The 9,134-nt window shown below is 36.7% G+C and overlaps 1 non-coding gene across 1 annotated transcript; it reads right to left on the reverse strand.

The window, feature by feature from the left end:
- Positions 1-1,472: 1,472 nt before the first annotated feature.
- Positions 1,473-1,579, reverse strand: LOC121228339 (small nucleolar RNA R71). The gene has a single exon (XR_005925915.1). It is a non-coding gene; the product is annotated as a small nucleolar RNA R71 (small nucleolar RNA).
- Positions 1,580-9,134: the final 7,555 nt, after the last annotated feature.

The raw sequence follows: 9,134 nt of genomic DNA on the forward strand, positions 1-9,134 counted from the left end.
TCTTCAGGGGTTTTTAGGTTTTCTTTATGTTTTGTTATCATTATTCTTCTGAGATGTTTTCTTTTACACTTATGAACTAAATCCCCTAAATATCTAAGGGGAATGAAACCTAAGACTGATCTTGTCATTATTTTCTGAATTATATGATAAATATTTGACTTGTTCTTAATTATGAGTAGATCTAGCATAATTAAGCAGAGTTGATTGCATGCCTAGACAGAGGGTGACACAATTTTTCCGGATTAGGGTGAAACCTAATAAAGGAATCCATAGATCGAGTTAATGCAACACTAGGGGTTTTAATTAGAAAGAGATTTCAATTAATCAACCTAGGGGTTAGATGTTGTTAGTCTCGAGAGAGATAATAATATAACTTAGGGATTTTTACGAATCAAGTCAAATGAATAAATTGTCTGATTCAGAGTCAATAACAAGTGAAGTCTAGGTAGATTTTTCCCTTGGGTATTGTCCAAGTCATTCAGTTTTCCCAAAATTTATTTCCCCAATTTACTTTATGTGCATTCTTAGTAGAGTAATTAGTTTAGATAAAACAAACTCCTTTATTTTTAGGCTAGATAATAAAAAGAAAGTTAATACCAGTAGTTTTAGTTCCTTTGGGTTCGACATCCCGGTCTTGCCATAAGCTATACTACTGTTCGATAAAGTGCGCTTGCCTTTGTCGTGATAATAGTTAGTTTTCAAGAACGGACATTCATGAATTATAAAACTTATCACAATTGATATCACATCAAGCTTTTGGCGCCGTTACTGGGGAACTAAAATATTAGAAACACTTAATTTTTATTACTTTAGCCATATATTTTATTGCAATTTTATTTTGATTTTTGTTACTAAATTTTCTTTTTCCTTCTAGCAGATTTTTATAGTTTATGACTAGAAGAAACACCTCGAGACCATTACTTTTTGATAGTGAGATCAATTGCACAGCTCGTAGAAACCGAAGAGAAATAAGGCGAAGCCTATGATGCACAGATGAAGAGTAAGAGGACAATTTTTCCACCACAACTGAGGAGATGGCTTAAAATTAAGAAAATCTGCTACCTCTTGCGATTGCTGCTGATCTAGTAAATTAGAATCCTGCTCTATGCACTATGTATGATTATACTAAACCTACTTTAACAGGAGCCGAATCAAGTATAGTTAGATCTGCTATTGCTGCAAATAAATTTGAACTGGAACCTAACACGATTCAAATGATACAACAGTTTGTTCAGTTTGATGGTTTGCAGGATGAGGATCCAAATACTCATTTGGTGAATTTTCTGGAGTTTTGCGACACATTTAAGATCAATGGCATTTCTGATGATGCCATTCGCCTTCGATTATTTACCATTGCATTGAGGAAAAAGGCTAAATAGTGGTTGAACTCGTTACCACAAGGGTCAATCACTACTTGGGAACAAATGACTAAAAAATTTTTACTTAAATATTTTTTGCCTGCTAAAACAGCTAACTTGAGGAATGATATCTCTTCTTTTGTGCAGATGGATCTAGAAACACTCTATGATGCATGGGAGAGATACAGGTATCTATTGAGAAGGTGCCCTCACCATGGGTTACCTTTATGGTTGCAGGTTCAAACATTTTACAACGGTGTGAACCCCTCAACAAGGCAACTTATCGACGCAGCTGCTGGTGGGACTATCAATAACAAAACACCTAAAGTGGCTTACGAATTTATTGAAGAGATGTCACTGAATAACTATTAGTGGCAAGTCATGAGAACAAAGACGACAAAAGTAGCCGGTGCTTTCAACCTCGATGCGGTTACTATTCTGTCTAACCAGGTAGAACTTTTAAATAAAAAGATTGACAGTTTGTGTGGTTCTACTCATATACATCCCGTGATGAGGTGTGATTCAAATGGAGGAGGAGCACACACAGAATATCAATCCCTCAACCCTAGCATCGAGAAGGAACAAGTTCAATATATGGGTAACAATAATTCTAGATCTCAAAATAACCAATATAGTAACACATATAATGCAGGTTGGAGGAACCACCCCAATTTCTCGTGAGGTAGTCAAGGGAATCAAAAGCCACAACATCCTCTAGGTTTTCAACAACCATCTTACCAACAAGAAAAGAAGCCAAACCTTGAGGAGATGCTAACGAAGTTTATCTCGGTGTCAGAAACTCGCTTTCAGAATACCGAAATAGCACTTAAGAATCAACAAGCATCGATCCAAGGGCTCGAAACTCAGATAGGACAGCTCGCCAAACTAATTTCTAAACGACCATAAGGTAGCTTGCCAAGTAATACAGAATCTAACCTAAGGGAACAACTCAACGAGATTACCATTCAAGATAAGGAAGGGTTAGTTGAACCTAAACTAGAACCGAGGCAATGAATTGTGGTAAGTAAAGGTAAAGGTGAGGTAGACCACAGTGAGCGGAAACCAATAATTAGAGAGTACAAACCTCGTGTGCCATACCCCAATGCAACAAGGAAAGACCACACGGACGAACAATTTGGTAAATTCCTTAAACTATTAAAGAAATTGCATATTAACTTACCGTTTATTGAAGCTCTTTCACAGATGCCAAATGCAGTTAAATTTTTAAAGGAGCTTTTAGCAAATAAGCAGAAGTTGGATGAGGAGTCGCATGTAGAGATGAATGCAGTTTGCTCAACCATTCTGTAGAATAAGTTGGCCAACAAATTGAAAGATCCAGGGAGTTTTACGATTCCTTGTTTAATTGGTAGCATAGATGTTAGTAATGCTTTGGCTGATTTAAGGGCTAGTATTAATGTCATGCCCTATAAATTTTTAAACAACTAGGTCTTGGGAAACCCAAACAAACTAGGATGAGCATTCAATTAGCAGATAAAACAAATAGATTTCCTAGGGGCATTATTGAAGATGTACTTGTTAAAATTGACAAATTTATATTCCCAATAGGTTTTGTTGTTCTAGACATAGAAGAGGATAGTGACGTGCCTTTAATTTTAGGAAGGCCCTTTTTAGCAACTGCTAGAACTATAATTGATGTTGGTACAGGTGAACCCAAACTTCGTGTGGGTGATGAAACAATCACTCTCAAACTCAAAATTCTACTAATACTGATCATGTGGTGCAACCTTCTTTGCAGGAAACACATTCGAAAAGAATATATAAGCCTTGTTCAAGTAACAACAAAAGACTCATCCATGAAGAACGAAGGCTACAAATTGAGGAACTAGATGAACGGCAGACACAGAAACTGAGAACACACAATAAACCAAAACTGTGCCATGACGAGCCCAATGTTTCACCAAATCAACTTAAGGTTAGAGATAAAGTACTACTAGATGCAACAGACCCTCGTATTGCCACTTCTGAACCTAATGGCACAATCCCTCTTACAGTACTCAGTATTTTTCCATATGGGACAGTCGAGGTAATTCATCTTAAATTCGACACCTTTAAGGTAAATCGTATCCTTCTAAAACCTTATTTTGAGTTTGATAGCAGGAATGAGGAGTGTAAACTCCTCGCACCACCATGACCACCATGACACGGCGGTGTGCACCAACACGCCCAACGAACACGGAGGTGGGCCGAATTTCAGACGCACCCAAATTTGTAAATCATGAAACACACGGGCTGAAATAAGGGCACACGGGCGTGCCCCACGGTCGTGTGCCCAAAATCTATATAAACCCCTTACTATTTATCATCCCTTTCCCCAAAACCTAACCCTAGCCGCTGAAATCCTCTTCCCCACCACCGACCAGCCACCCCTAACCCTCTTTTCTTCTCACATTTTTCTACCCTCTCTCCTTTTCTCCCCTTGTGCGACCCACACAGCCCCACCACCCACGCCCGTGGCTAACCCCAACCGCACCCAACCTTGACCCCGTCGCTCCTCCAACCAACGGTCCTCTTCTAATAGTTTTCTCTTCTCTTTTATTTTTTTACTTTCTTTGGATGCTTACTAACATGATAGTCCTAATTTTTATTCTTCTATTTACATATTGCTACTGATTGTATATATTATCATCCTCATTCTTAGGATTTAGTTCACATACTTTGTACCATATTCTTACCATGCTTAGCTACTTCCATCTAGTTTGTTTTTAATTTAGTCATGCTATCACTTTGCCATTTGCCATAAAATCTCTGTCAAGTTTGATTACTTTTGGTTGAGTCCTGTTAATGTTAGTAATTTTTTATTGTATTTGTTAGTTTAATTCATGGTTAGTTCCTTTTTGAATTTGTTAATATATGTTTTTTGTAGGTATATCATGTCAAATCCACGCAGCAGGAAAATTGTCGTCCCTGCCTCGAAGAAGAGGAAATGAGCAGCATCATCTTCGGGTCCTACCATTGAGATCAAGCACCCATTCCTCTAATTTCCACTAGGACCACAGGAGGAACTTCTCTAGATATTACGGGCCTGACCCCTAGGTATGGGCCATTGCATTAACTAGGCCGCACTAGAGCAAATCCAACTGGCTGATGCAGTTCAGACCCTCCTGACGACTAACCCGTGGGGGCTATTCTTCGAGATCGTCGAGCCGACGTACCTCGAACCCACAATCGAACTCTGTTCCACCTTTCACCTTCAAGTCATTATGACAGAGTTTGATGATCCTGGAATGGTCCAGTTCCGTCTCGGCAGTTTAGTTCACCAATAGAGTGTACCTGAGTTCGGAGTCGCACTGGGACTATATGCAGAGGAGTTCATGGATGACGACGACTTCGCCAGCCTCCATTGCCACATCCGCTACTTTCCTTCAAACTGCTTCCTGCTTCGGCCACTTATGAATCCAGCTGCTCCAAGGCATCAACTCTCGCCCTATCCCTGAGGTACCTACATGCCATTCTAGCCCACACCTTGAGAGGGTGGCGAGAGAGTACCGGCGTTGTCAACACTCACGATGCCTATTTCTTTTGGAGCATGGCGAATAGACATGTCTTCGACCTTGCTTCTTTAATCGCCCTCACCATTCGCCATCAGACGGAGTGGCACAGGAAGGGAGTCATATCCATCAGTCCTTATGGGACTCTTCTAGAGCGGTATTTTGTCTCCTCAACACGGTGGCACAAGCATCCTCCCTCACTTTCATCGGTTAGATGTCCCCACAGGGCATCTCAAGTATGTTGTATATGAGGACGATCGAGTGATTTCGTGGATTTGATCCTCCTCAGTACCGCCTAGTCCAGTCAGCCGAGCAGGAAGACCCAGAGGACATTACTGATGATGTCCCTCCAACTCACAAGGATCCAGCCTCTCAGCCACCACTTATTCATCGTCCAGTTCATGCGGCGACTTCACTTTCTGACATTTTTTAATGCCTCACTCAATTCGAGCAGCAATGTTTTCAGCGCTTTGATCACATTGATGCAACTCTACATCAAATTTGTCAGCACCTTCACATCTCATCGTCGCGCCCACCTCGCGGACCATCTAGCGATGAAGATGTTTAAAGACTTTTAATTATTATTTCTATGTTTTTACTTTTATCTTTTTAAAACTAATTTTTATTTTATTTTTCTTTAATTTTATTTTTACTACATCCTTAGGTTTTATAATTTATATTAAAAATTTTATATTTTTGGCTATTTCTTTATGAGTAATCAAGCTACTTTATATTTCCTAAAGAATTATTGATTTTATCGCAGTTATAAAGAGCTCCAAAGCTCACTATTACTTAGGAATTTGCAACTCTACTGGAAAAGGTTCTCCACGACTGCCATGTCCTACTCGACCACGACCATAGCTATCACCAGATATAATATTCTTTTGGCACAGGACTTGTGGACTAACGAACCTCTATCACCACTGGAGTATCCTCCTCCAATCTCACACTTGCCTTAGCCGACTACTCTCCATGAATCTAATTCAAGGATTCCATTTCACATTCAAGAAGTTTCACTGTTCTCCCTATCTTATGATCTTATATCTATATTTCTCAGTAAATCTATATTTTTACATTGAGGACAATGTACATCTTAAGTGTGGGGGGATATTTATATCATTATCAGAAAAATCCCTGAATTTTGTCTTGTTCTCAAATAATCTTCTCATATCATTATTAGAATGAATTTTGATTAATTTATGATTTTTATTAATATGTTTTGAATTAAAACATAGGCATTTATGCATTGATCGTTTAAACTTTAAGGAATTAGAGAATCAAGCATGATAAGTTGATTTTTGAGAATTAAAATTGTTAGGTTGTTTCCCCAAGTTTAGGTATTATCTTGAGTTGAAATTCACAGGGTTAACATCAAAAAGCCATAATTTTTGTGAGATCTTGAGCCTTTAGAGCATATATTATTTCTTTCATGCTCACTTTTATGAGTGCGTCAATATTGAATTATTATTTTAGAACTTGCTTGATTATGCATGTCAAGACCACACTTTTGATTTGATATGTCAAGATGATAAAAGCACTTAGGTTTAACCCACTTACTCCATAAAATCCTACCCTTATAATTAACCCTTATTGAACCCCTTTTAGCCTAACAAACCATTTATTGATTTACCCTCAATATTAACCCATAACCCATTATTGTTGAAATCCCCTAATTTGATCCATATTTTTGTCGAGATTTGATTTGAATTAATTGCTTAGCTATGTTTTTATTTTGCGTTGTAATAGTTAGCAAAGTTCTATGTTATTTAACTTGTTCTAAAAAAAACATATTAGTAATAACTTTTTGTTTTTGAGCTTAAGTATTTAATTCCATTTCCCATGAAGAAAAGCTCAATTCTAGGATCTTCTAATTAGGAATGTAATTTATCAAGTTTTAGTATTTTTCTAGTTAGGTAATTTTTCAATTCAATCTCGATTCTAACCTTCTTTTTTCATCTTGTAACCACACCCTAACCAAAACCTCATTACAACCCTCGAAAGACCTTTTGATTGATGTATCATCTTAATTTATAGTGGTGGACATTTGATTTTCACGCAAGCCTATGGTAATAACTTTTCATATTGACTGTTGAGAGCTAAATTTCTTGTCCTTAAACACCTCGAGTAATTTAAGTGACTCTTTAGTGAGGATGTGAAACTCTGTGATATTTTGAATCAAAGCTGATTACTTAGATGATGGGAGACAGCTATGTTTTCGTGATAAAATGCTCAACTTGGAATGTTTGAAACTTTGATGTTTTTTGGGTTGAATTTTCAATGTATGATTACTTATGGATTATTTTGAGACACTATTGATGAGAATTATAAGTCGAGAAGAATTTATTTTGATTGTGAGTTGAGAACTTTGCTTGAGGATAAACAAATGCTTAAGTGTGGTTGTATTTGATAAACCGTAATTTACACATATTTTTATTCCATGCTTAGCATATTTTTGGATGAGTTATCCTTAGATTTGGTGAATTTGATACTCCTAATCCTTTAATTTCATGTTTTATACTTAGGTGAGCATAGGAGAGTAAAAAGAGCGAGAAATGCCCCAAAAACGGAGAAAATGGGTCAATGTGGGAAATCAACACGGCCTGGACTTCCTCACACAGGTAGTTCACACGCCCGTGTTTATTTAACAGATTGGAACACAGCCTAAACCACCTCACACGGGTGTGTCCTTGTCAAGCCCAAGTATAGTCCTATTCGGAAAAGGCCACTCTTGAGGGTTTTGAAGCATCCTAAAGCTTATATAAGCACCCCAGGAGGTACCTAGAACACACACAGGGAGTAGGAGGCAAGGAATTACTCGAAGAAAGCTGATTGATCCATCTCAGAAGCCAGATTCTCCTTCAAGACTGAAGATCTCCCTTCAATTTCCTTTAGGGTTTTTGGTTTTTCTTTATGTTTTGCTATCATTATTCTTTTGAGATGTTTTCTTTTACCCTTATGAACCGAATCCCCTAAATACCTAAGGGGAATGAAACTTAATACGGATCTTATTGTTACTTTTTGAATTTATGATAAATACTTGACTTTTTCTTAATTATGAGTTCTTAATTCTTGCTTTAATATTCCAGGATATTGATTCAAGTATTGATGTGCTTATTCTGAGGAGAAAAAGTCCATTTTTAAGAGTAGATCTAGTATAATTAAGCAGAGTTGATTGCACGCCTAGATATAGGGTGACAAAATTTTTTCGGATTAGGGTGAAACCTAATAAAGGAATCCATAGATCGAGTTAATGCAACACTAGGGGTTTTAATTAGAAAGAGATTTCAAATAATCAACCTAGGGTTAGATGTTGTTAGTCTCGAGAGAGATAATAATATAACTTAGGGATTTCTACGGATCAAGTTAAATGAATAAATCGTCTAATTCAAAGTCACAAGTTTTGTAAAGTGATTTTTGATGAAAATGTCATTTAGGGGCTTATTTGTAAAAATAGTAAAATTCAAGGTGAAATTGTGAAATAATGGTTTATATGGGTTGATATAGGTTCTTAATGGATTCGGTTAGCATGGTAGATGAAAATGTTTAGATTTTAAATTATGAGCTTAAGGACTAAATTGTAAAAAGTTAAAATGTCTGGGGCAAAATTATAATTGTATATAAATATGAATTATGGATTGAATTGAATGTTGAGATTGATTGAAATACATAATTGAATATAATTATTTATTTAGATCAAGATAAAACTCAACCGGAACTAAATCGAGGAAAGGTGACTCTAAATCAGACGATTTATTCATTTGACTTGATCCGTAGAAATCCCTAAGTTATATTATTATTTCTCTCGAGACCAATAACGTCTAACCCTAGGTTGAATAATTGAAATCTCTTTCTAATTAACACCCTAGAATTGCATTAACTTGATCTATGGATTCCCTTATTAGGTTTCATCCTAATCTGGCAAAATCTTGTCACCTTATCTCTAGGCGCGTAATCTACTCCGCTTAATTATGACAATTTTACTCTTAGACAGGGTCTATTCCTCCTCTAAATAAGAGCTTAACTTGAATCAATATCCTGGAATATTAAAACAAGAATTAAAAAACATAATTAAGAATATGTCAAATATTTATCATAGAATTTAGATAATAATAACAAGATCCATCTTAGGTTTCATTCCCCTTAGGTATTTATGGGGTTTAGTTCATACTTATGAAAGAAAAAATCTTAAAAGCATAAAGATAACAAAACATAAGAAAACCCAAAACTCCTAAAGGAACTTGAAGGGAGATCTTCAGTCTTGATGATG

Source organism: Gossypium hirsutum, chromosome A04, assembly GCF_007990345.1.
Source record: "Gossypium hirsutum isolate 1008001.06 chromosome A04, Gossypium_hirsutum_v2.1, whole genome shotgun sequence".
NCBI classification, from domain to species: Eukaryota; Viridiplantae; Streptophyta; class Magnoliopsida; order Malvales; family Malvaceae; genus Gossypium; species Gossypium hirsutum.